General features: G+C 48.7%; 1 protein-coding gene across 1 annotated transcript in view; it reads right to left on the reverse strand.

Moving 5' to 3' along the window:
* The window catches only part of LOC135055029 (uncharacterized), a 259,820-nt gene that overhangs the window by 224,498 nt on the left and 8,812 nt on the right, over positions 1-26,510 (reverse strand). The window contains exons 2-4 of the transcript XR_010243623.1: positions 22,378-22,746; positions 22,076-22,268; positions 5,140-5,182 (exon numbers count right to left, since the gene is read on the reverse strand). The gene's annotated coding sequence lies outside the window, so the exon portion shown is untranslated. The remainder of the gene's footprint in view (positions 1-5,139; positions 5,183-22,075; positions 22,269-22,377; positions 22,747-26,510) is intronic.

Below are 26,510 nucleotides of genomic sequence, written 5' to 3' on the forward strand. Positions count from 1 at the left end.
ACAGGAGACAGAACTTGATCCCGCACCTTCCTATCGAAGCAAACTTTATTCTTTTCTCCTAATTTACTCGCTGTACGTTCTGCTAAAGCATAGGCATCTTTCAACTCCTTTATCAGCCTTTCTACATATTTTATATGTGAAACACAAGGGTCATTACCTGAAGAAGTTCCCATACACACATCTATTGGAAGCTTAGCTTCCCTCCCGAACATTAGATAGTAAGGAGAAAATCCAGTGGCTTTGTTGCGTGTGCAATTGCATGCATGCACCAAGCAGTTAACATGTCTCTTCCAATGCTGTTTGTTTAATGGACTGAGGGTCCCTAACATATCCAGCAGGGTTCTGTTGAACCTTTCGGGCTGTGGATAACCTTGAGGGTGATATGGTGTTGTTCTAGACTTGGTGATCCCACAGCTCAAACACAATTCCTTTATCAATAAACTCTTGAAATCCCTCCCCTGATCCGTATGCAATCGATTTGGTAAACCATACTGGATAAAGAACTTATCCCATAAAGTGTTCGCCATGGTGGAGGCTTTTTGGTTTAGTGTCACGTAAGTCTGGGCGTATCTGGTAAAGTGGTCTGTCATGATCAATATTACACTTCTTTCCTTCCTCCACTTCAAGAGAGAGGAAGTCCATACAGACCAAGTCCATGGGTCCTTTACTTTTAAAAGTCACCATGGGAGCTCCTTTTGCTGGTAATGTCTTCCGCAATACACAGTTCTCACAATTGGCAGTATTCCCTTATCTCTTTCCCCATACCCGGCCAGTAAAACTATGAGGTTCAATGTTTTTTCAAACCCTAGATGGCCATGGTTGTCATGTAAAGCGTGCATTATTAGGGTACAATGTTTTTTTGGCAATACTAGCTGAAAGCTTTTCCGTCTATCCGCCGGCCTGGTGCTGCGATATGGTATTCCTGCTTTCATAAGTAAGTTTCGCCTTTGCCTTTTCAGCAATCTGACTTCAGTCAAGGATTATGGAGTAACAGCTGAACTCTTACAGTTCGGGAGCAAATGTTTAATGGTGGGATCCTGCTGTTGTTTTTTGTTGAATCTGATATCGTTTTAATTTCGGCAAGTCTTCAAGTTCTACTTGACTAATCCAGCAATATGATGGAGGTAACGCCATTGATGTCATTCCCAGGGCACTAATCTGTTCATTTCCAGCCATCACTTTCAAATTGATATTGTGACAAATCCTTTTGACCTCCCCTGCAGGTACTTCTATCCATTCTTCCTCTGTGTCTACCACTTACTGGTCTGGAATCCTGGAAAGAGAGTCTGCATCAAAATTGTTGACACCAGGTCAATATTTTAGCGTGAAATCATACAATGCTAAGGCAGCTAACCATCGATGACCTGTCGCATCCAACTTAGCTGTGGTTTGAACATAGGTCAACGGGTTGTTGTCTGTTTGTATTTCGAATGTCACTCCATATAGATAGTCATGGAACTTATCTATAACACTCCATTTCAGAGCTAGGAACTGTAACTTGTGAGCGGGGTACCACTTTTCATTATTAGATAAACCCCTGCTAATAAAATATACTAGTTTCAGCCTATCTGGGTGCTTTTGATATAGAACACCTCCTAGCCCTTCCAGAGAAGCGTCAATTTGGAGAACGTAGGGCAAATTAGGGTCTACATAAGCTAAAACAGGGGCATTCGTTAATTTTCCCTTTAGTGTATTAAAAGCTGTCTCGCATTCAGGAGTCCACCTTTCTCCGAATAGTTTGTTTACTTTATACAGAGGACCATTCCCCAATGACTGTTCTCGTCTTTCATTTTTCTTATTTGGAGTCGGGTAACCTCTTGTCAAATCAGTTAGTGGTCTAGCAATACTGGAATAATTTGAAACAACCCTACGGTAATATCCGCAGAATCCCAGAAAGGACATTAGTTCTTTCAATTTCGTAGGTCTCGGACAATTCTTCACTGCCTCTACTTTGTCGGGGTCGGTGGCAACTCCGTTCCTGCTAACGATGTGTCCTAGATATTTAACTGTGGACTGGCAAAGACGACACTTGTCTAGGGACAACTTCAAACCCCCTTCCATCAACCTATCTAGAACTTTAAGGAGTTGTTCATTGTGTTCCTTCAGGGTGGCTCCGAAGACGATTATATAATCTAAATACACAATAACCTCCCTATAATTCATATCCCCCATGGTCTTCTCCATTGTTCTTTGAAAGGTAGCTGGAGCTCCTTATACTCCTTGGGGCATATGTAAGGATTTAAAAATCCCAGAGGGCATATAAAAGCGGTCTTCTCACGATCTTCCGGCTTCATGGGGATTTGGTAGAAACCGTTTCTTAAGCTGAGCACGGAAAACCAAGAGCTCCCTTGGGGGCAATCTAGAGCGTTGTCTATTCTTGGCTCAGTGTATTGGTCTGTTACCGTTCTTTGATTCAGTGTTCGATAAGCAACACACATCCGTATGTTTCCATTTTTTTTTTCGTGCGATCACTATAGGAGAGGCATAGGGACTTCTGGACTCTGTTATGACTTGATTTTCAAGTAGCCCTTTAAGGTGTTGTCTTACATCCTCAAAGTCTGCAGGAGCTATCCTGAGAGATCGCTCTTGGAAAGGAGTCTCATCTGTGAGTCTGATACTGTGCTCTACCCCATTAGCTGTTCCCAGGTCCCATTCCCCAGTGGAAAAACCCTGGCTCTTAGATTCCAGTTTCTCAACCAAAGCAGATTTCTCTTCCAAAGGAATGTCACTCCCCTGGAAACATATGTCAAATTTACCCTCTGAAGTAACTATACTCTCTGTAGATTGAATACTGCAGGTCTGTACAGAAGTTAGCGCCTCTTTCCCTTCATACCATTCAGCGAGTAAAGGATATATCTGTGTGTTAGTTCCTAGAATCACAGGTGGGTCGTCTCTCCCTTCAGGAACTTCTGGACTTACTAACGCAATAAGTGGTGTTTGTTTCCCTTTCTCTTCTCTTACATCTTTATTGATTTCAAGTGTTACTTGCACGTATCCTAAATACGTGTATTTCTCAACACTTAGACCCCATATCACTTATCCACTTAGAGGCTGAATGGGTACTTTAGGGATATTTTCATTGTACCAATTTTCAAATATAATAGAAACTTGGGAACCACTGTCTACCAAGATCTTACAGTAATGTTCATTTATATTGGCAGCCAATATGGGAGCAGGTCCTAGTAATCCTTCTGGTAGACTTCCACTCCACCAAGAATTCCCCATAGCACAATAACTGACCTCTAGGGGGTCCTGTGAGGGGCCCACAGACCGCCCTGGTCCGTTTCCCGGCCCCAAACTCTCTCCGTCCTGACTACTACTTGAAGCCCTAGCAGTGTTCCGGTTCGAGTTCCTATTCATATTATAGTCAAAAGCCTGGTGCCCCATTCTTCCACATCTAAAACACCCTCTATTAAAGCTATTACCCCCTCTGCCTAATCCTTTTATTGGAGTGCTACCATCGGATGTCTGTAAGGAAGCATCGTGTTTTGTGTTGTAATGAACTTGTCAATCATATTTTGTTCGTCCATTAACTTTAATATTTTCTCTTCAAATGATGCATTGTCTTCTACTACTGGTTGTACTACCTTAACTTTCTTCACTGTTTTTTCCCTCATTTATATTAACACTTCCTCCTGCTTCACTTCTTTCAACAGCTCATTAAAGGTAGGAGAGGGTTCTTTAACCCCTGAACATCTTAATTTCTGAGCCACTGGATCTGCGGTTAAGGCACCCCGCAACAATTGTTTCATCCGACTATAATCCACCTCATCCCTTACTATACCTCTTTTATCCACTATCTTGTATAATACTAAGGGATGTAATCATCCCTTAGTACAATACTTAAATAGCTTCCTGCCTATAGTATTAAGGGATTTAATTTACATAGGTCTGGATGAAGGACTGTAGTGCTCACTTCTGCTGCTTTTAATCTTAACAGACTGAAATAGGTGGTACATCCTAGCCCAGCACCACTCATTCAGCCAGTGCTGTGTAGCCCCACCCCCTGCTCAGACTCCACCTTCTCCTCCTTTTCAATTTCTGCAGCTTGCAGTGCACTGTAGCTGTAATCAAAGGCTAGAGAACCTCCTAAGAGAGGTGGGTGGTGCCCCCTGTGCCCCTTTTCCCTGCCCATTGAGGATATAGAGGAGCAGCACCCAGAAGTTTAACAGGAGAAAAGCGGCTGACTTCTCCTTCATATCAGTGTTTTGTGCTCTGTATTGTGTTTCTGTGGGGATAATAAAAGCACCGATTGTGTGATGTTATGTCACTAATTCCCAGCAGCCGATGTGGTCTTCTGGGAGGTCGGCCGGTGGTGCGTGCGCAGAGGGACCTGCTGGCTGACTCCAACAGCGCAGAGGGGGACCACCGGAGAAGACAGCATCACTGGAGCCCAGGATACCACATCACATCGCCGGAAAGGAGAGTATACATGAATTGTTACTTATCTAAGCTATGCATTGCATCGAACTGATGCGATGTATAGTAATAAATAGCAATTCCATTTTCATGATGTACATGAATAGACCCCTAAGAAACAAGGGCTAGTTGTATATTATGAGTGAGCGGTACAAAGAGAAAGTGGGATAGCAGGATGGGTAAGGACATAGGGGGAGATGTACTAAGCAGCATTGTAGTAACATCTATCATTTGCATGCTATAAAATTATACAGAGCAGCTGATTGGTTGCCATGGGCTGCTTCTCCACTGGCTCACTTCTTCACTCTTTTTACTGCTTATTACTGCCTATAACTGTGAGCATAAAAATAAAACAGTGCATAGTGGGGAAGGGGATAGAATAGGATAGAGACAAAGTACAGTAACAGCAGCAGCAGACATCTTGCTACAGAGACCACACTCAAAGCCAAGGGACAGGTCATGGTTCATACTGCTCTTGGAAAAGCATTCTCACAGTCATGATCACCACACTTGTAACTGAAATAGATTCTGCAAGTGTTAAAATGATAGTCTGTACATAAAATACAGTTTGTACATCAGAAAGCTGTGGCCAGGTACTGTATAAGAGTTAACACTTCTAGCTATGCTTGCACAATAAAACTACATAAAAGGAAGTATCATCTAACTAATAAAACACAAATGCAGGGGAGGGGATGAAGGATACCCTCAGCATTAACATACCTGTGTGGGTCCTAACACCATCTATTGTCCTTCATTGTGTCACCTGGGAAAGGAACAAGCATTGTCTCAGTAATCTGCAGACTCATACTGTATGTACTAGATGTACACATTAAGAAGGAGGTAAAAGACTCTCTAAGCAATTATCCATAGGGGAGAGAGAGTTGAGGGAGAATTTGAAGAGGGGGATAGAGAGAAAGACAGGGAAAGATGATGAGTGACAGTACAGACAGGGGCGGAGGGAAACAAAGGGGAGAGAGAGAAAGTTACAAAGTAAGAGAGAGATACAGCAAGAAAAATGGGGCAAATGGGGATAGGCAGAGGAAAAATAGAGCCTGGCATCTCCGAGCACAGCAGCTACAGGTACCTGTGCAGATCACATTTTTTTTATATTTGTGCTCATCAACCGGGCAAATGACAAGTCCAAATTCTAATACAGTATATCCATACATCTTTGTGTCTGTCCCATTTTGCCTGCTGACTTCATTTTATTTGTATTTGTAGATTTTTATCTCAATAAAATATGTATTTATGACTGTGGTCTAATTACTGCCATATCCAGTTATGCAACTAATATGGCCTGGACTCAAATCTATAATTTGTTCCCTATGTAGTATTGCAAAGAGGAGAATACCACAGGGCAGGATGTGGTGTTATGTAGCTGTAAACAATGTGCACAAGGAAGAGACAGGATTTGTGGCTGGATCCAATCATCTGTATTGTCCCTTTAGCAGTGTAACCTGTGGCAACACATATACTGTATAAAGAACCTCTTAACATCCTTGCACTTACCATAGCCTGCCCTTTATTCATTCTCAAGGTTCATATGTTTCCCCTCTCCTTTCAGTTGTCACCCTGCTCCATTAACCTTGCAGTCCCTGTGGATTTTTGCACATGTAATCCTTGTGGTTTCCCCTTTATTCCCTGTTCTTTAGAATATTCCCCACTCTGTGTGGCTACCTTTATTCCCCATAGCAATGTTTATCTACCCCTTACATTACCCCTTGCTGTGACCAGGCATTGTCCTTCTCCTCATATTACCCAGTTCAGAAGAAACCACAAGTGTTTCAAAAAAAGGCCTTAGCTGAGTACATATACACAAATTCCAATTTCCCACACAACAACGTGACAGAGCATTTCTTGTTAACAGTGCACGTTTAATCCCTCATTTTAATGCAATGCTCTGCAGCAGTCTTTTGCAGCACACAGCAGTATTACACAGGATGTAAGGCCAAAGAAACATAACCTGAGAAACACTGTTCTTGTTTTATTTGTTGTCGCGCTTGGCTCTTTTTGGCAGCTTTATAAATAAACTGATAAATAGGAACACTAATTAAAGTTTATTCCCCTTAAACAGGCACATTCAACTGCAGAGCAGTTACTGTGATCTAAACCATGCACAGCTCTTGGGGGTTAGGGGGTTTTATTAGTGTAATATATTCTGGTAATGAAGATAAAGCACCAAGAAAAGTGTCTTATGTTCTATGGTACTAGTGGTACTAGAACTCCTGTGACAAAGGGGCGGGATGTACTAAAGCAGAAATGCAGTAAAAACCCTGTTTTCTGTGGGGGTTTTTTTATCGCACTTCCAAATGTACTAAAGCTCCGATGATGGGGCACTGATGCGGAGGCTAATGCCAACTATAGCTGGCATTACCCTATAGAAGCCTATGGGCTTCTTACTGCATTGCGCTGCACCCAGCATGCCCTGCAGGTGCCAAATCCATCTACGCATGCGCAGACAGACTACCAGGTCATAAACAAAGAAATCCAATGACCGCAGTGCATTGCAAAGGACAGTTGTTATAGAGAGAGCTGTCCTTTGCGATACTAATCACATATGTTAGTGCATATGCGATTAGTATCGATGTGATGTGTTGAAGGCATGTAAACCACAAGGTTAGTACATCCCACCCAATATGAGTCCCATGACATGGCTTTGAGCACGGCTCTGATATTCAAGTGATCATTTACTGCTTTTCAGAGCAGAGCAGCGATGATCAAAGGCTCCCCCAACCTTCACCTGTCCATGGGATACTAAGGGGTATATGCAATTCTGGCCGAATTGCGTCTTTTTTTTTCGACCGTTTTACATACCTCCCAACTTGTGGCTGTAAGAAAGCGGGACTCTCGCGTGGCGAAGACGCGCGCCGGCCCGAAAAGGGGGCGTGGTCTCACCCCACGATGGGCGTGGCCTCGTCAAACAGCCCGTTTTTCTGCCTTTTGGGGGCGTGCCCAGCGTGCGCACAGCATGTATTCAGTGATCACTGGCTGCTTTGCAGAGCAGAGCAGCGGGTGATCAAAGCCTCCCCCCAACTGCCCCCCCACCCGCGGGACACTGCTGCCCGCGGGTGGAACAGCGGGACAGAGTCCGAATAGCGGGACTAGTTGGGAGGTATGCGTTTTAGGATTCGACTGTACTCGACAGCCGAAACCCTCCACCCGGGATCATAAATTCGACATATTCAATAGAAAACGCATTCGACACTTCCCTTGTCGAATAACGGACCAATCGTCGAGTAGTGGGCGTCCTGGATTCGACTTCCCGCCGTTTGGATCCCTTTATAGGGCTTGTTTGCTGCGTGCTCAGCAGCCATTTTGTGAACCTGCAGAGAGGTGTGTGGAGGTGCAGAGCTAGCAAATTGGTTGTTGTTTGCTGTGGTATCGTTTGGACACCCAGCAGGCTTTAATCCAGGACAGACAGGAGGATACCTGTTACCCCGTAGGAGAGTCGTTTTTGGAGCGATTTCTACATTTGTAGGTAAGTACCACATGTGGTCTGGCGTTGCATGTATGTGTTTGTGTAGAGGGGGGGTGCCATGAGGTGTACATGTGGCATTGCTTTGGGGTGTTTGGGGTATGTATATGTGTGCAGGTATGTGTATATAGCTCCTGCTTGTATTGCTGCATGTTTTTTTGGGGGAGTTTTGTGTTTGGGGGTAGTTTTTCACGTTTTATTTTTTCATAAAATGTTTTTTGGGTCATGCTTTTGCATTGGTGTACCTCCAGCATGTGCAGGGATGCTTTTTGGCTTATTTGGGGTGATTTTAGAGTGTGTCGGTATCTGCCATGTGGCCGACATGTGTCGTTGTTTGTTCTCAAAACATGTTTTTTTGCTCCTATTTTAGCACTGGTGCATCCCTGCACATTCTGGAGGTACTTTTTGGCTTGTTTGGGCTGACATTCACCGTGTCGGTATCAGCTATGTGGCCGAGGTGCTGCTGTTTGTTTCCAAAACATGTTTTTTTGCTCCTTTTTTAACACTGGTTGACCTCCAGCATATGCAGGGATGCTTGTACGGGGGTTTTGGCTTGTTTGGCTGACGTTTTTTTCAATTTTTTAATTTTTTTTGTTGTGTTTGGTCCTGCTTGAGCACTGGGGTCCCAGCAGCATGACGTGTGGTTGCATGTAATTATGTAATGTGTGTTAAATTTGTAAAAATATATTTTTTTCTTTTTACAACAGAGATGTCCAGGGACAAGCGGCCCCGATCCCCCCTTCCCCCCACCCCTCAGAAGAATTTTCCCTGCACAGCAATGAGGAGTGGGAGCTGACCCAGGAGAAGGATACGACCGAACAGGCATCCAGTGACCAGCCGCGGTCATCAAGGGACCAAAGACAGAAGCAAAAGAAAAAGAAAAGGCCTAGAAAGGTAAATACTGACAACACCTGCAGACACAATAGCATCCAACTTGACACACCCTAGTTTGCGCACTGCCATGCACACCTACAGGTATCTTTGCGCACTGCCAGGGATACTGACACACTCACAGGTACATACCGATCTTATTAAATGCATGTTTTGTTTTTTTTATCCCTAAAGGCAAGAAGCCAGCCAGAGGATCAGTCGGAGGAGGAAGCCTCTGGTGAAGACGCAGGACAGAAGAAGCCGCGTGGACCCAGATACACTGAGGCGGAAAACTGCCCTAGTGGATGGCGTCGACAGGTCCTACGACGTTCTGTATGGACCAAGGGCACAGACCACAGCAGCTAAGACCAAGCGAAACATCTGGGATGCCATCGCGAGACAAGTCACTGCAGTATCAGGAAACCGCCGGAGCACCAGAAACTACATGAAGCGGTACAGTGATTGCCGCAGACAGACCAAGAAGAAGATGGGGATTCAGCGCCGACATGAGACAGCTACGGGAGGTGGTCCGGCTCTCAATCTGAAGTGGCTACCCTGGGAGGAAGTTATTAAAAGGCGCATGAACCCTGTCATGGTCCAAGGAATTCACGGAGGTGTGGACTCTAGCCGTCCTGCTGGCTTTCCCGAGGAGGAAGAACCGCCCAGAAGACGGAAGACGGCGGGAGACAAGCAGTCCAAAAGGAGGCCTGATGGTAAGAATACATTCAGATGAGCTGCGCTAATCTTTTTTATTAAATTTTTTTTATTTGCTAATGTGTTTGTTTTTTTCCCCCAGACACGCCTGCCCAGAGGACATCACCTGCGCGCAGGACATCGGCAGTGCGCGGACCATCACCTGCGCAGCAGGCATCGGCAGCAGCGCATGGACCATCACCTGCGCAGCAAGCATCAGCAGCGCGCAGATCATCACCTGCGCGCCACACATCGTTAGCGTGCAGAAAGTCACCTGCGCGCCAGACACCGTCAGCGCGCAGACCATCACCTGCGCGCCAGACATCAGCGCGCAGAACATCACCTGCGCACCAGACACCGTCCGCGACCACACCACCAGCTGGGCGCCAAACTACATCTCCTGTGCGCAGGTCATCACCAGCTCGTCATCTCTCCAGGGGCTCTGGGCCTGTGACCGAAGAACCTCAACAAGACACTACCCTTGTGGACCCATCACCCGAACTGTTTGAGTCAACAGGGTTAACAGATGAGACTTTTCTTGGGTTTGAAGACAGCCGTGCAGACGTATCCAGCCATACCCTTGAAAAGTCTCCAGAATTGAGGACAAGTGAAGCTCCTGGAGCAGCGGCACCACCAGATGGAGAAGGTTTTTATCTATTTTTTGCAGGGGGGGGGAGGGGTGGGGGGGTCGCCATTTTTGTATAGTTTATTAACTTTATTTTTATTTTTTTATTTTGCAAACAGAGGTGCCACGGACCAGCAGCGGACTTGCGTCGGGGATTTGTTCCTTCTACAGGCCGGATCTCCTACAGGATTCTTCGGATGACGAGGTGGAAGTGCAGCAGCCCGCTGTTTCTACATCCCTGTGTGAGTAATTATCAAATTGTGAGCCTTCAAACAAATATATGAATGTGTATACTAATTTCTAATTTTCTTTTCAGCTGCACAAATGCAATTGGTGGCAGACGTACAGGAAGGGCAGGATCCCTCAAATGTTCAGAGGGTACACACCCTGGCAGCAGAGATGACTGCCCGCTAGGATACCTACACGAATGTCGTTGAAACCAGACTGGACGCCATTGAGAAGATAATGGAGAAGATGGCAAACGGTCTGGTTGAAATGCAAAAGGCTCATGCCGACAGCACGGCAGAAATGCAAAAGACCAGACGAGAAGATCACAGGGAGACTATGGACATCCTTCACGTTCTTGTCACATCCATCAACCGGCTGGTGGATAACACAGCATGCCTGGCACACAGCGTTGACAACATGTCGGAGAGCCAACGACTTTCGGCATCCAGCCACCAGATCATCGCAACCACACTGCAGATGATGTACGATAAGCTCCCAGAGCCAGCTCATCAACACGCTGGTGAACCACCACATCCGCCATCACAAGCCACACGGACGCCTCCTTCCCTTCCTCCACCACCATCCTGGTATGGACGGTCACAGCTGTACCAAGGATATACAGGGATGTACCCCACCCACCAGATGCCTCCACCACCAACACCGGCCGCATCATCTACACCCGCACGGCCACCGAGGCCAAGTCAACGCACTCCACAGCCGCCCAAGGCATCGACACCCCATCAGGAGGAAGAAGAGGATCCGGACGGACAACCACCATAAGCCCGGTCGTATTGTTTTATTATTTACTCTTATGTTTCATGTTTCCCTTTCTCCCCCTCCCATTAGTTTTTTTTTTTTCTTAATAATGTTTTATGTTTGTGTTGGGCTCCCCCACTCTCGACCGGATACTACCAAGGAGCTTTATGTCTAGGCATACATGCGCGGGCATGTATGTGGGTGCGCGTGGTAACTGATGAAAGCTCCTTGTGGCTACATGTATGATGGGCCAAAGAGCTATTCTGATACCACTTTTTTTTGTAAAAACAAACTCCTTTTTGTATTGGTGTAAAATAGGCTTTCACTGTTGTGTGAATTTACTATTCACTAGTGTTTATTTTTGGCTTCTTCATAGGATTGGGTGGAAAACTGAAGTGGACGGCGTAGTTCGTGTTGTGCGTACCAAGGTGAGTAAAGTCATGTTTCAATGTATATATTCAAGACACTTTGGACCGCCTGCCCTTGGGGAACAACACAGTCCAGCAATGGGTCATGCTGGGCTGGGTGGTTCCACAAGTACAGGCGTGTCAAAGTGCTGACCACTGACACCACTCTGACACTTTGGACCGCCTGCCCTTGGGGAACAACACAGTCCAGCAATGGGTCATGCTGGGCTGGGTGGTTCCACAAGTGCAGGCGTGTCAAAGTGCTGACCACTGACACCACTCTGACACTTTGGACCGCCTGCCCTTGGGGAACAACACAGTCCAGCAATGGGTCATGCTGGGCTGGGTGGTTCCACAAGTGCAGGCATGTCAAAGTGCTGACCACTGACACCACTCTGACACTTTGGACCGCCTGCCCTCGGGGAACAATATATTATATAGAAACACAGCGCTTGCAAACCACCAAAAACTGTTTGAATATATCATATATATATATATATATATATATATATATACACACACACACAAAGGATTCCTGCGTCTCCCACCGGTGGCACTGTCCCACCAAATGTAATCTATATGAAAAAGATAGTATACACTATCAAGGGAGCGCTGGAAACTTTATTGGATTTAAATGTATTTAATTTATTTATGCTCCAAATATACAACATAAGACATAAAACCATATATATATAGAGATTCATGTGTAAAATTACTATGATTAATATGAATAAAACCACATACAATAACTCTCTAAAAATTGCCCTTAAAGTTCATTTATAAATAATGTCCATATATTATCTCTTGTATATTTAGTAACAATTGTTACTCTTGGACAACCGTCTCTTAGGAAAGCCGGGATACAAAGTTGCAGTCATTAATTGCAGCCACTTAGTGAGATTAATATTACTGACAGGGGGAGAGCGCTGTGTGTTGAACTGTCCGCAGCGGTATGCTACAACCCCAAATTGTGTGTTGCTGTATTATGTCTCTTTGGCCGAGGTTCATATACCTTTGGGAACAACACAGTCCAGCAATGGGTCATGCTGGGCTGGGTGGTTCCACAAGTGCAGGCGTGGCAAAGTGCTGATCACTGACACCACTCTGACACTTTGGACCGCCTGCCCTTGGGGAACAACACAGTCCAGCAATGGGTCATGCTGGATTGTGTGGTTCCACAAATGTTCTTGGGAAAGGAATGAACATGACATCATTAGTGTCTTTACTTAATATGGAATTTTTTTTCCCACAGATATCTACACAAGAAAAGAATGTAAAGAAGAACAAACACTACTTTTTTTGTTTTATTAAATGTTATTTTTTATTCCAAAATTAAATACAATTATATTTCTTCAATAAATTTTTAAAATGAGAAGTTTTGTGTGTTTTTCTTTAAATTATTAGTAAATAAAATGTAATATATGAGATGCAGTGGTATTGTGTTAGGTCGCCCATGGTACAGCAGGGGAACTGTCGTGTCCCTTTTCATCCTGGATGATTCAAGCAAATCGGGAAGGATACTCCGCAAGACCTGTGGAAGAGAATAGTATGAGGTGTTAGGTGCCGCGGTCCGCGGCGCCGCTCGGTCTGCTTCCGAGCGACGCTCACGGCCGCCGCACCTCCCTCCCTGCCCGCCCGGCGCCTAGCAATGCCAGGACGCCGTGCGTACTGTAGCCGCCGGGTCCCTGGCAACGCTTGGACGCCGGGCGTCCTCAGCCGTTGGGTCCATAGCAACGGGGACGCCATTGGCGGACCGCGTTCCCCGTTGCCAGATAGGATTGATTAGTTGCTCGTGCAGCAGGGCAGCTGCACGGCAACTAGTAAATAGGGTCTGGGGGCTGGTCTTGCTGGCCCTCCTGTCATTGGCCAGCAGGGTCTTTTCATGGGAGCCAGCACACTGCAGCCTCGCCGGTGATAGCTTCCTGTATGCTGTTCCTGCCTTGCAACGTCTGTTCTTGGTCAGGTGTATCTGGTCGATCCTGCTCCCTGTGCTCCTGAGTTCTGGAGTTCTGAAGCCGGTCCTGGGAATCCTTCCTGTCCAAGTGAACCTGTTGCAGTCATCTGGGGGTTCTTGCTTGTTGGGGTTCTCTCCCGGTTTCGTGAGTAGCGGCTTCTGCCGCATGTTGCGGCCTAGGCCGGTTAGTCCTTGTGTTAATTTTGTATTGGTGGTTTTTGCGGAGGTTTCCGCTTTTCACTGTCCTCCTCGAAACTCGGCGGTGCCGTGTGGGGGAGTGGACAGTGGTATCTTTTGTTGTTCTATTCCTTTGGCGGCGTGCCGCACATATATTTAGTTAGAGGTCCCCTTGTTATTATCCTGTCTCGGTTCACGCCTTGTCTCACTCTAAGACCTGGGGGCATCGGAGTTGGGCAGACCTAATTCCGCCCTTCAAACGCGGCTGCCGTGGGCCCAAGAAACCATAGTCACTCAGGCATGAACTGACCACACGGGTAAAACAATGGAGGTAGGGTGCTAGGGGCTATTCCCGTACCACCCCTTATTTCAGCGTCACGTCCTGGTGCTCTGGACTCACTACGCAACATCTCTCTAGTTCTGAGCATCAGGAACGTAACATTATCACCGGCCAAAAAACAAAAAAAGAATAATATAAAGAGTTATTTGTTTTTGGTGGGCCTTGAAATTCGGCCTCATGAATCTGGCAGTATTAGGACCGCATCCCAGCCAGCTTTTGGCCAACCAGATTCAGGAACTAACTCATATGGTTCAGGATCTTACTCTTTGGGTGAGATCGCAGGAAGATCTTTTGCGAGCCTCCCCGAGTATAATTCCAGAACCAAAAATGCACCTTCCTGACCGTTTTTCAGGTAACCGAAAGGATTTTTTTAATTTCAAGGAAGCTTGTAAGCTTTATTTTCGTTTAAAGCCCCGATCCTCTGGTACTGAGTCTCAACGGGTCGGGATTGTGATGTCTTTGCTACAAGGCGATCCGCAAACCTGGGCTTTTGGGCTAAAAGCCGATGATGTTGCCTTGCTTTCTGTAGATGCCTTTTTTAAGTCTCTAGGCCTTCTGTACGATGACCCTGATAGAGAAGCGTCGGCTGAGAGCCACCTGCGTGCACTTAAGCAAGGAAAAAATCCAGCAGAGGCGTATTGTACCGAGTTTCGCCGTTGGTCGAACGACTGTGGCTGGAATGACCCGGCCCTGCGCAGTCAGTTTCGCCTCGGTTTGTCTGAAGTTATTAAAGACAGTCTCCTTCAGTACCCCGCTCCAGAGACTTTAGACAAACTCATTGAGCTTGCTATTAAAATTGATTGTCGTCTCCGGGAGCGGAGGGCTGAAAGAGGAGCTAGTTTCAGGCCTAGTCCATGTGTGTATACTTTCCCTGAGGACGTCGAGGAGCCCTTGCAAATGGGTCTCTCCCGGCTGTCCCCAGAGGAAAGAACCAGAAGGCTAAATTCTGGTCTTTGCTTGTATTGTGGTGGCAAGGGACATATCGCACGTAATTGCCCGAATTAGCAGGGAAACGCTCTGACCAAGTGAATTGTGAGGGGGTTCACTTGGGTCTGCAATTGATCTCCTCTACTGATTCCTTATTAGTTCCTGTAAAAATTTCCTTTGGTAGTCTAAGTTCGTTGGTGTCGGCCTTCGTCGACAGTGGAGCTGCAGGAAATTTCATGGATCTTGGTTGGGCTCAGGCTTTGGGCGTTCCACAGATACCTTTGGATAAACGTATCACCATGCACGGCTTGGATGGTGGTCCGCTTTCTAATGGGGTAGTCACTCACCGCACACCTCCAGTACAACTGACAGTGGGGGCCCTACATTCGGAGAAAATCGAATTTTACCTTACCCATGGTCCCCGTAGTTTTGGGTCACCCCTGGCTTGCCTTTCATAATCCCACCATAGATTGGCGGTCTGGGGAGATTTCCCGATGGGGTCCCTTTTGTATTAAGTAATGTATTTCCCGTCCAGTCCGGGTTGCGGCAGTCACCCCAGAACTTATTCCTTTGGAATATCAGGACTTTGCCGATGTTTTCTCCAAGGGTAATGCGGATATTCTGCCTCCTCATCGGTCCTATGACTGCGCTATTGACTTAGTTCCCGGTGCCTCTTTGCCTAAAGGGAGACTATATGCCCTGTCTGGGCCGGAAACTACGCTCACGGCCGCCGCACCTCCCTCCCTGCCCGCCCGGCGCCTAGCAATGCCAGGACGCCGTGCGTACTGTAGCCGCCGGGTCCCTGGCAACGCTTGGACGCCGGGCGTCCTCAGCCGTTGGGTCCATAGCAACGGGGACGCCATTGGCGGACCGCGTTCCCCGTTGCCAGATAGGATTGATTAGTTGCTCGTGCAGCAGGGCAGCTGCACGGCAACTAGTAAATAGGGTCTGGGGGCTGGTCTTGCTGGCCCTCCTGTCATTGGCCAGCAGGGTCTTTTCATGGGAGCCAGCACACTGCAGCCTCGCCGGTGATAGCTTCCTGTATGCTGTTCCTGCCTTGCAACGTCTGTTCTTGGTCAGGTGTATCTGGTCGATCCTGCTCCCTGTGCTCCTGAGTTCTGGAGTTCTGAAGCCGGTCCTGGGAATCCTTCCTGTCCAAGTGAACCTGTTGCAGTCATCTGGGGGTTCTTGCTTGTTGGGGTTCTCTCCCGGTTTCGTGAGTAGCGGCTTCTGCCGCATGTTGCGGCCTAGGCCGGTTAGTCCTTGTGTTAATTTTGTATTGGTGGTTTTTGCGGAGGTTTCCGCTTTTCACTGTCCTCCTCGAAACTCGGCGGTGCCGTGTGGGGGAGTGGACAGTGGTATCTTTTGTTGTTCTATTCCTTTGGCGGCGTGCCGCACATATATTTAGTTAGAGGTCCCCTTGTTATTATCCTGTCTCGGTTCACGCCTTGTCTCACTCTAAGACCTGGGGGCATCGGAGTTGGGCAGACCTAATTCCGCCCTTCAAACGCGGCTGCCGTGGGCCCAAGAAACCATAGTCACTCAGGCATGAACTGACCACACGGGTAAAACAATGGAGGTAGGGTGCTAGGGGCTATTCCCGTACCACCCCTTATTTCAGCGTCACGTCCTGGTGCTCTGGACTCACTACGCAACATCTCTCTAGTTCTGAGCATCAGGAACGTAACATTATCACCGGCCAAAAAACAAAAAAAGAATAATATAAAGAGTTATTTGTTTTTGGTGGGCCTTGAAATTCGGCCTCATGAATCTGGCAGTATTAGGACCGCATCCCAGCCAGCTTTTGGCCAACCAGATTCAGGAACTAACTCATATGGTTCAGGATCTTACTCTTTGGGTGAGATCGCAGGAAGATCTTTTGCGAGCCTCCCCGAGTATAATTCCAGAACCAAAAATGCACCTTACTGACCGTTTTTCAGGTAACCGAAAGGATTTTTTTAATTTCAAGGAAGCTTGTAAGCTTTATTTTCGTTTAAAGCCCCGATCCTCTGGTACTGAGTCTCAACGGGTCGGGATTGTGATGTCTTTGCTACAAGGCGATCCGCAAACCTGGGCTTTTGGGCTAAAAGCCGATGATGTTGCCTTGCTTTCTGTAGATGCCTTTTTTAAGTCTCTAGGCCTTCTGTACGATGACCCTGATAGAGAAGCGTCGGCTGAGAGCCACCTGCGTGCACTTAAGCAAGGAAAAAATCCAGCAGAGGCGTATTGTACCGAGTTTCGCCGTTGGTCGAACGACTGTGGCTGGAATGACCCGGCCCTGCGCAGTCAGTTTCGCCTCGGTTTGTCTGAAGTTATTAAAGACAGTCTCCTTCAGTACCCCGCTCCAGAGACTTTAGACAAACTCATTGAGCTTGCTATTAAAATTGATTGTCGTCTCCGGGAGCGGAGGGCTGAAAGAGGAGCTAGTTTCAGGCCTAGTCCATGTGTGTATACTTTCCCTGAGGACGTCGAGGAGCCCTTGCAAATGGGTCTCTCCCGGCTGTCCCCAGAGGAAAGAACCAGAAGGCTAAATTCTGGTCTTTGCTTGTATTGTGGTGGCAAGGGACATATCGCACGTAATTGCCCGAATTAGCAGGGAAACGCTCTGACCAAGTGAATTGTGAGGGGGTTCACTTGGGTCTGCAATTGATCTCCTCTACTGATTCCTTATTAGTTCCTGTAAAAATTTCCTTTGGTAGTCTAAGTTCGTTGGTGTCGGCCTTCGTCGACAGTGGAGCTGCAGGAAATTTCATGGATCTTGGTTGGGCTCAGGCTTTGGGCGTTCCACAGATACCTTTGGATAAACGTATCACCATGCACGGCTTGGATGGTGGTCCGCTTTCTAATGGGGTAGTCACTCACCGCACACCTCCAGTACAACTGACAGTGGGGGCCCTACATTCGGAGAAAATCGAATTTTACCTTACCCATGGTCCCCGTAGTTTTGGGTCACCCCTGGCTTGCCTTTCATAATCCCACCATAGATTGGCGGTCTGGGGAGATTTCCCGATGGGGTCCCTTTTGTATTAAGTAATGTATTTCCCGTCCAGTCCGGGTTGCGGCAGTCACCCCAGAACTTATTCCTTTGGAATATCAGGACTTTGCCGATGTTTTCTCCAAGGGTAATGCGGATATTCTGCCTCCTCATCGGTCCTATGACTGCGCTATTGACTTAGTTCCCGGTGCCTCTTTGCCTAAAGGGAGACTATATGCCCTGTCTGGGCCGGAAACTACGGCAATGAATGATTATGTACAGGAGAGCCTAAAAAAAGGCTTCATTAGGCCCTCAAAATCTCCATTGAGTGCAGGGTTCTTTTTTGTTGAGAAAAAAGATGGGTCGCTCAGACCATGTATTGATTATCGGGCTCTGAATAAAATTTCTGTTAAAAACACCTACCCCTTGCCACTGATTTCAGTACTATTTGATCAGCTCCGGACTGCCGTTATCTTTTCCAAGATCGATCTTAGAGGGGTTTACAATCTCATCCGAATAAAATCTGGGGATGAGTGGAAGATGGCTTTCAGCACACAGTCGGGACATTATGAATACCTGGTGATGCCGTTTGGGCTGTCTAATGCTCCTGCTGTATTTCAAGATCTCATTAACGACGTCCTTCGCGACTTTCTAGGAAAGTTTGTAGTCGTTTATTTAGACGACATTTTGATTTACTTTGAGTCTTTTGAACAACATATTACCCATGTAGGACTGGTCCTTAAGAAGTTACGGGAAAATCATTTATACGCCAAACTGGAGAAATGTGATTTCCACATCACAGAAGTGTCCTTCCTGGGGTATATTATTTCTCCTAAGGGGTTTTTCATGGAACCGAAAAAAACTCCAGGCCATCCTAAATTGGGCACAACCCACGAACTTAAAAGCAATTCAGCGCTTTTTAGGGTTTGCAAATTACTATAGGCGTTTTATTCATACCTTCTCAGATTTGGTTGCTCCTATTGTGGCATTGACTAAAAAAGGAGCGGACCCTTCCAATTGGTCGCCTGAAGCTAAGTCTGCCTTCCTGGCCTTAAAGCAGGCCTTTGTCTCAGCTCCAGTACTCAGACACCCTAACCCGGATCTCCCCTTTATTGTCGAGGTAGATGCCTCAGAGGTTGGAGTGGGGGCTATCCTTTCTCAGGAAGACCCGGAGTCTCAGGAATTACACCCATGTGCATTCATGTCCAGAAAATTCTCCTCCGCAGAATCCAACTATGATGTTGGTAATCGAGAATTGTTGGCAGTTAAATGGGCTTTCGAGGAGTGGAGGCACTGGCTGGAAGGAGCAAGGCATACCATTACGGTGTTTACTGACCACAAGAACCTGCAGTATATTGAGTCAGCTAAACGGCTTAATGCTCGACAGGCACGTTGGGCGCTGTTTTTTACTCGTTTCAGGTTTATTATCACCTTCAGGCCCGGTTCCAAGAATACAAAAGCCGATGCCCTGTCACATTGTTTTCTTCCGGTTCACAATAACCACCCGGCTACTACCCCCATAGTCCCATCGTCTGTCATCCGGGCTGGCCTCACACAGGATTTATTTACACAGCTAGTCCAGCTTCAGCAGCAGGCTCCCAAAGTCACTCCTGCAGATCGTCTCTTCGTCCCTGAATTTCTGAGAGGCACTGTTCTAGCTGAGTTTCATGATAATAAGGTTTCTGGTCATCCGGGTATCACTAAGACCTTGGAGTTAATCTCTCGCTCAGTGTGGTGGCCTAATCTTTCTAAAGATGTAAGGGAAGTTGTCCGTTCCTGTCAGGTTTGTGCTCAGTACAAGGTATCTCGATCGTTGCCGGTCGGGCAACTTATGCCTCTAGCCGTTCCTCTCAGGCCATGGTCACATATATCCATGGATTTCGTGGTGGACCTTCCTCTTTCAGCTGGATTTCGAGTCATTTGGGTGGTAGTAGACCATTTTAGTAAGATGGCTCACTTCATTGCTCTCCCCCGATTACCCTCTGCTCAAGGGTTAGCAGTTTTGTTTCTCCGCCATGTGTTCAGGCTCCATGGTTTACCCAGGGATATTGTCTCTGATCGGGGACCGCAATTCATCGCCCGTTTCTGGAAACGTTTTTGTGCCTCATTAAATATGAAACTCTCTTTAACATCTGGGTACCATCCACAGTCTAACGGACAAATTGAACGTGTCAATCAGTCGTTAAAACAGTATTTACGGCTATATTCGGCCAAACTTCAGAATGATTGGTCTGAATTTCTTCCTTTGGCCGAGTTTGCCTATAATAACTCTTGTCATTCTTCCACCAAGGAGTCCCCATTCTTTTCGGTCTTGGGCTTTCATCCTAGAGCCAATTCTTTTTACCCTCATTTTCCAGTCTCCTCGTTGACCTTAACTTCCCATCTCAGAATGATTTGGAAAAAGGTGCACCTTGCCCTTAAGAAGGCTGACTTCCGAGAAAAAAAAAATTCTGATAGGTTCCGACACCCATGCACTTTTAAGGTGGGAGATAAGGTGTGGTTGTCAACCCGCAACATCAAGCTCCGACAACCCTCGGCTAGATTGGGACCCAAATTTATTGGACCGTTCCTTATCGTTAAGAAGGTCAACCCAGTTGCTTTTCGGCTACGCTTGCCTAAATCACTCAAAATTGGCAATACTTTTCACTGTTCCCTTCTGAAGCAGTATTTTTCTTCCAGGAGATTCCCTCGGAAGACTTCCCAGGATAGACCTCCGGTGGATGTTCAGGGGCAACAAGAGTTCTTGGTGGAGAAGGTTTTAGATTCCAAAGTTTCTCAGGGGGCCGGCTTTATTTTTTGGTTCACTGGAAAGGATATGGCCCGGAAGAAAGGTCTTGGGTCCTGCATAACAATTTACATGCCCCTAGATTATTCTTTCAGGAATTTCCTCAGATACCCAGCTTTAGGGGTTCTTTAACCCCTCCTCAAGGGGGGGGGGGGTACTGTTAGGTGCCGCGGTCTGCGGCGCCGCTCGGTCTGCTTCCGAGCGACGCTCACAGCCGCCGCACCTCCCTCCCTGCCCGCCCGGCGCCTAGCAACGCCAGGACGCCGTGCGTACTGTAGCCGCCGGGTCCCTGGCAACGCTAGGACGCCGGGCGTCCTCAGCCGCTGGGCCCATAGCAACGGGGACGCCATTGGCGGACCGCGTTCCCCGTTGCCAGATAGGATTGATTAGTTGCTCGTGCAGCAGGGCAGCTGCACGGCAACTAGTAATTAGGGTCTGGGGGCTGGTCTTGCTGGCCCTCCTATCATTGGCCAGCAGGGTTTTTTTATGGGAGCCAGCACACTGCAGCCTCGCCGGTGATAGCTTCCTGTATGCTGTTCCGGCCTTGCAACGTCTGTTCCTGGTCAGCTGTATCTGGTCGATCCTGCTCCCTGTGCTCCTGAGTTCTGGAGTTCTGAAGCCGGTCCTGGGAATCCTTCCTGTCCAAGTGAACCTGTTGCAGTCATCTGGGGGTTCTCGCTTGTTGGGGTTCTCTCCCGGTTTCGTGAGTAGCGGCTTCTGCCGCATGTTGCGGCCTAGGCCGCTTAGTCCTTGTGTTAATTTTGTATTGGTGGTTTTTGCGGAGGTTTCCGCTTTTCACTGTCCTCCCCGAAACTCGGCGGTGCCGTGTGGGGGAGTGGACAGTGGTATCTTTTGTTGTTCTTTTCCTTTGGCGGCGTGCCGCACATATATTTAGTTAGAGGTCCCCTTGTTATTATCCTGTCTCGGTTCACGCCTTGTCTCACTCTAAGACCTGGGGGCATCGGAGTTGGGCAGACCTAATCCGCCCTTCAAACGCGGCTGCCGTGGGCCCAAGAAACCATAGTCACTCAGGCATGAACTGACCACACGGGTAAAACAATGGAGGTAGGGTGCTAGGGGCTATTCCCGTACCACCCCTTATTTCAGCGTCACGTCCTGGTGCTCTGGACTCACTATGCAACATCTCTCTAGTTCTGAGCATCAGGAACGTAACATGAGGTTCCAGGTATTGGTAATAGTGTCACCCTTCTAGGAAAAGACAAGGTACAAGCACCACTTTGACACAAGCAGGTTACAGCGGCCTTTGTCCCAAATGCAACCCTACGGCACTTGAGAAACTACACATCCAAGCATGCCCTGACACAGCGTAAGCATTGGTGTTTCAGGGCATGATTGGATGTGCAGTTTTGCAAATGCTGGAGGGATGCACCTTAGACATGCCGGGGTTACTTGGACAAGAGGAAGTTTTGGCCAATACATCTCACCTGAGGGGTGTTTTCTGCTACATGGCGGAGGTTCAGATCCATATCACAAGTAGGTTGCCCATGGTAGAGTGGGATAAACGGGTCAAATATTTGCGGCAACCCAACAACAGGAAAAAACAGGGGGTAACAGGTCATCAACAGGACGAAACTTAGAAAACGGTGCTGGGAAGGTGCGTCAACTGGACGAAAAACTCTGAAATACATAAATAAACTTTTTTTTTATAATATTACAAACTCAGTTTACAAATGTTACAAGTATACAAATGTTACAAGTATAATACAAATGTTACAAGTATACTCACAGGCAGTGGAAAAAAAGCTTTGGATCAATGTCCGTCGGGAATCATCTCCGTCCATACCCAACGGTAGAGCAGAAGAACGGTTCCTGCTTCGGAAAGCAATGCGACGAAGAGTCACCGGCAAACGGTTTGCGACACATATGTTGTGTAAAATACAACATGCATTTACCATGCCGCAAACCTTCGCCAGTGAGTACAAAAGAGCACCACCAGAAGTGTCTAAACATCTAAACCAGCTTTTAAGTACACCGAAGGCACGCTCAAATACTCCCCTCGATGCTTTGTGTGTCTCTTGATAACGTTTTTCTGCTCTACCAACAGGATTAGTCAATGGGGTCAAGAGCCACGATTTGTTGGGATAACCCGCATCGCCTATGGAAATGAAAAAAAATGGTGGGTAATATAAAAAATAAAAAATAAAATAAAATAAAAACAATTAAAATAAATACCTAACAGCCAGCCACCCAGCATGTTTCCTGTTTCGAAATTGTCAAACAGCGATGACTGACTTAGGATGAAGGAGTCGTGAGACGATCCAGGAAATCCCACAAAAATATTAAAAAATTTCATGTTGACATCACAGACCGCCTGTATATTCATGGAATGGAAATGTTTTCGGTTCCGAAAACATTCTTCCGAATTCCGTGGCGGTCTGATCTGCACGTGGGTACAGTCAATCACGCCCAGAACATTGGGAAAATTGTGTTTGGTGAAAAAGCCTAATTTGATCTCACGACATCCGCTGTCCGTATCTGGAAATATGATGAACTGGATCGTCAATTTACAGAAAGCCCTAATGACCTGGGTTATATAGCGCGACAGTGTCGACTGTGAAAAACCGCATGTTTGAAACAAAGTAGGCTGGAATGTGCCTGACGCCAAAAAATGTAACGTAGCCAGCAGTTTCTGGAAACCGCTGACTGCGCGATTGGTCCGTGCCCGAGGTTCCAGGTCGGCCTCCAACAGAGTGTACAGCGAATATATGTCGCGAGTTGATAAGCGATAATTTTGAATCACCTCGAACTCGCTGAGATCCTCCAGTTCACACCTAGTGCGATACTGGCGTGGACGTGGAAATGAAACACGCAATACAGACATTTTCTGACTTTGATCCTGATGTTCACCAGCCCTTTCTTCCTCCATGCTTGCAGCCAGGATGAACATCACAATCTGGTCAGAAAAAGGCTCCATTATTGTAGTCAGTACAAAAATAGGATATAAATGTGTTAAAACGCATGGATTGTCCTAAAAAAACTATTCCACAAGACAGCTGACTGTTAATGGCTCCTTCTCCCTGAAGTCCTAAACCCGGGAGTGAGGATAGAGGAGGGGCTTTGCAGAAGTGTATCCTGGGTAAAACTGTGGAATCATGGGTACATTTCTCTCAGCAGAGTGAAGAAAAAAATATTATTTTTAAAAATCAATTAAATAATACTTGTGAGTAAAAAAAAAGACAAACCAAGTAGATAATCCCTTCAAGTATAAATAGACTAGGTGCTTCATCGTGCCCTACGGGCGCTCTTCACACCGTCGGAAGGGGCTACGCCCCCTTAACCCCTGCACGCCTTTCTGGGGTTCAATATATGGAGTATTACCTGCATTCCTAGTTTTGTTAGTGTTTGAATATTGCACAATGAAAGGGCGTCCGATGATGAAGGGGGCGTAGTCCCTTGCAACAGTAAGGGGTTTGGGGAGTGGGGACCGCGGATGGGGGAGGGGGTATGAAGGCGCTGTGGGTGGGGTAGGAGCAGGGGTGTCGCAGGTGGGGGATGGCAGCTGCAGGGCTGTTTCGGATGGAGGAGGGGTTCCGAAGACGCTGCAGATGGGGAAGGGGTGGGTGCGGTTGTGCAGTGGATTGGGGAGGTGTCCAGGGGGCGCGGTGGGAGGGGGAGGAGTGGATGCGGGGGTAACGTGGGTGGGGGAGTGGCGGGTACAATGCTGTTGCGAATGGTGTAGGCGATGCGGATTGGGAAGGGCCTGCTGCGTGGGTGGGGTAGGGGATCCAAAGGTGCAGCGGGCGGGGGAGAGCCAGATGCGGGGTGTGGCGGATGGGGGAGGGGGTCCGGAGGTGATGTAGGTGGTGGAGGGGCGGGTGGCATAGGGGGTCTGGAGGCGCCGCGGGTGGGTACCGGGGAAGGGGGCCGGGAGGGCGTTGTGTGTGGGGGAGGGGCAGGTGGGGGAGGGGCAGATGCTGGGCTGGATGGGGGAGGGGTTCCAGAGGTACTGCGGGTGGGAAAGGGTGTGGCGGGTGGGTAGGAGGTGTGGAGGCGTTGCGGGTGGGAGAGGGGGGGTGCAGTGAATGGGGTTAGGGGGCCGGAGGAGGGAGGGTCCGTGTGTGTTGAGGTGTGGGGTCCGTAGGTGCTGTGGGTGGTGGTGCCACGGGTGGTGGAGGGACAGGTGTGTGGATTTGCGGTGGATGGGGGATTGGGTCTGGAGGTGCTGCAGGTGGTGGAGGGGTGTGTGCGCGGGTGGGTGCGGGGGTGCAGCGGATGGTGGAGGTGGTCCGGGAGTGTGGGAGAGGTGAGGTGCTGTGGGTGGGGGAGAGGCGGGTGAGGGGCTGTTGCGGATGAGGGAGGGGTTCCGGAGGCGCTGCAGGGTGGAAGGGTGCCGTTGTTGCGGGTGAGGTAGGGGGCCTGGAGGCGCTGCGGGTGGGGGTGCGGTGGATGGGGAGGGGCTGCAGGTGGTGGAGGAGCGGGTGGTGTAGGAGGTCCGGAGGTGCAGTGGGTGGTGGAGGGGTGGGTGCTGAGGGTGGGGTAGTGGGTCCGAAGGTGTTGCGGTTGCTGGAGAGGTGGGGGTGTAGGGGATGGTTCAGTGGGTGCAGCGGATGGGGGAGGGGTGAATGCGGGGGTTCAGCGGATGGGGAGGGGGTCAGGGGATGCGGAAGGGGTGGGGGTGCTGTGGGTGGGGGAGGCGGGGGAGGGGCTGTTGCGGATGGGGGAGGGGTTCCGGAGGCGCTGCTGGTGGAGAAGGGTGCAGGTGTTGCGGGTGAGGTAGGGGGCCTGGAGGCGCTGCGGGTGGGGGAGGGAGGGAGGGGGGTGAGGGTGCGGTGGATCGGGAGGGGCTGTAGGTGGTGGAGGAGCAGGTGGTGTAGGGGGTCCGCAGGTGGAGTGGTTGGTGGTGGGGTGAGTGCTGCGGGTGGGGTAGTGGGACCGAAAGTGTTGCTGTTGCTGGAGGGGTGGGGGTGCAGGGGATGGGTCCGGGGGTGCAGCGGATGGGGGAATGGGGGAGGGGCTGCTGCAGATGGGGGAGGGGTTTGGAAGACACTGCGGGTGGGGTAGGGGGTCCGAAGGCGCAGTGGGTGGGGGTGCCACGGGTGGTGGAGGGGCAGGTGCGGGGGTTTGCGGGGCTTGGGAGGGGTCCAGGGGCGCTGCAGGTGGTGGAGGGGCAGATATCAGTGCACATAGTCTCTGTGTTAGTTAGTGAGGGTTGGTGATGGTGTGAGAGGGGTGAAGGCCAGTACACAGACAGGCAGTTAGAGAGCAGGATGCGGGTGACAGGGCATAGTGACGGGGAGTACTTAGCAGATATAGGGGTGGGCTACAGGTGTGATGTCACAGTGTGTGTACCTTTGCTCTCATGTGTGAGGTATATGTGAGGTATATGTGAGGTATGTGTGAGGTAAGGATGTGCGGGTCGTGGTGGCCACTAACCTCCAGGCTGCTGCTGTGAGATGGTGACTGCAGAGGGAGGGAGCTCAGACCCAGCAGCAATGGGTCGTGGTCAGCATTCCTTCCTGGCCCCGTTCCGCCGCACACTGTCCGCCCCGCCTGACGGGCGTCATTCCTCCATCCTGCCTGGCAGCGTCAGCTGCTGTGATTGCGGAGCATAGGTAAGCGTCCGGAGCCCTGTGGGCGGGCAGGCATGGTGTTTCCCTGGAGAGGTGCGGCGCGCGTCCTTAGGCTGCAGACGGAGGGAGCTCCGGCCCAGCAGCAATGTTGATTAGTGCGTGTCCCGTCCTGGCGCTGTCCCGCTGCACATGCTCCGCACCGCTTGCCGCTGAGCATGGCAGCCCTTGTGTGTATGCTGCAGATGCTGATCTAGCGGTGCCTGAGCTAGCGCCCTCTCCCTGGGGTGTGGGTGTCAGGCGGCAGGTATGGTGTGTAGGTGGGAGAGGAGCTGCGGGCGGTGACTCGCTG

Source organism: Pseudophryne corroboree, chromosome 3 (genome assembly GCF_028390025.1).
Source record: "Pseudophryne corroboree isolate aPseCor3 chromosome 3, aPseCor3.hap2, whole genome shotgun sequence".
NCBI classification, from domain to species: domain Eukaryota; kingdom Metazoa; phylum Chordata; class Amphibia; order Anura; family Myobatrachidae; genus Pseudophryne; species Pseudophryne corroboree.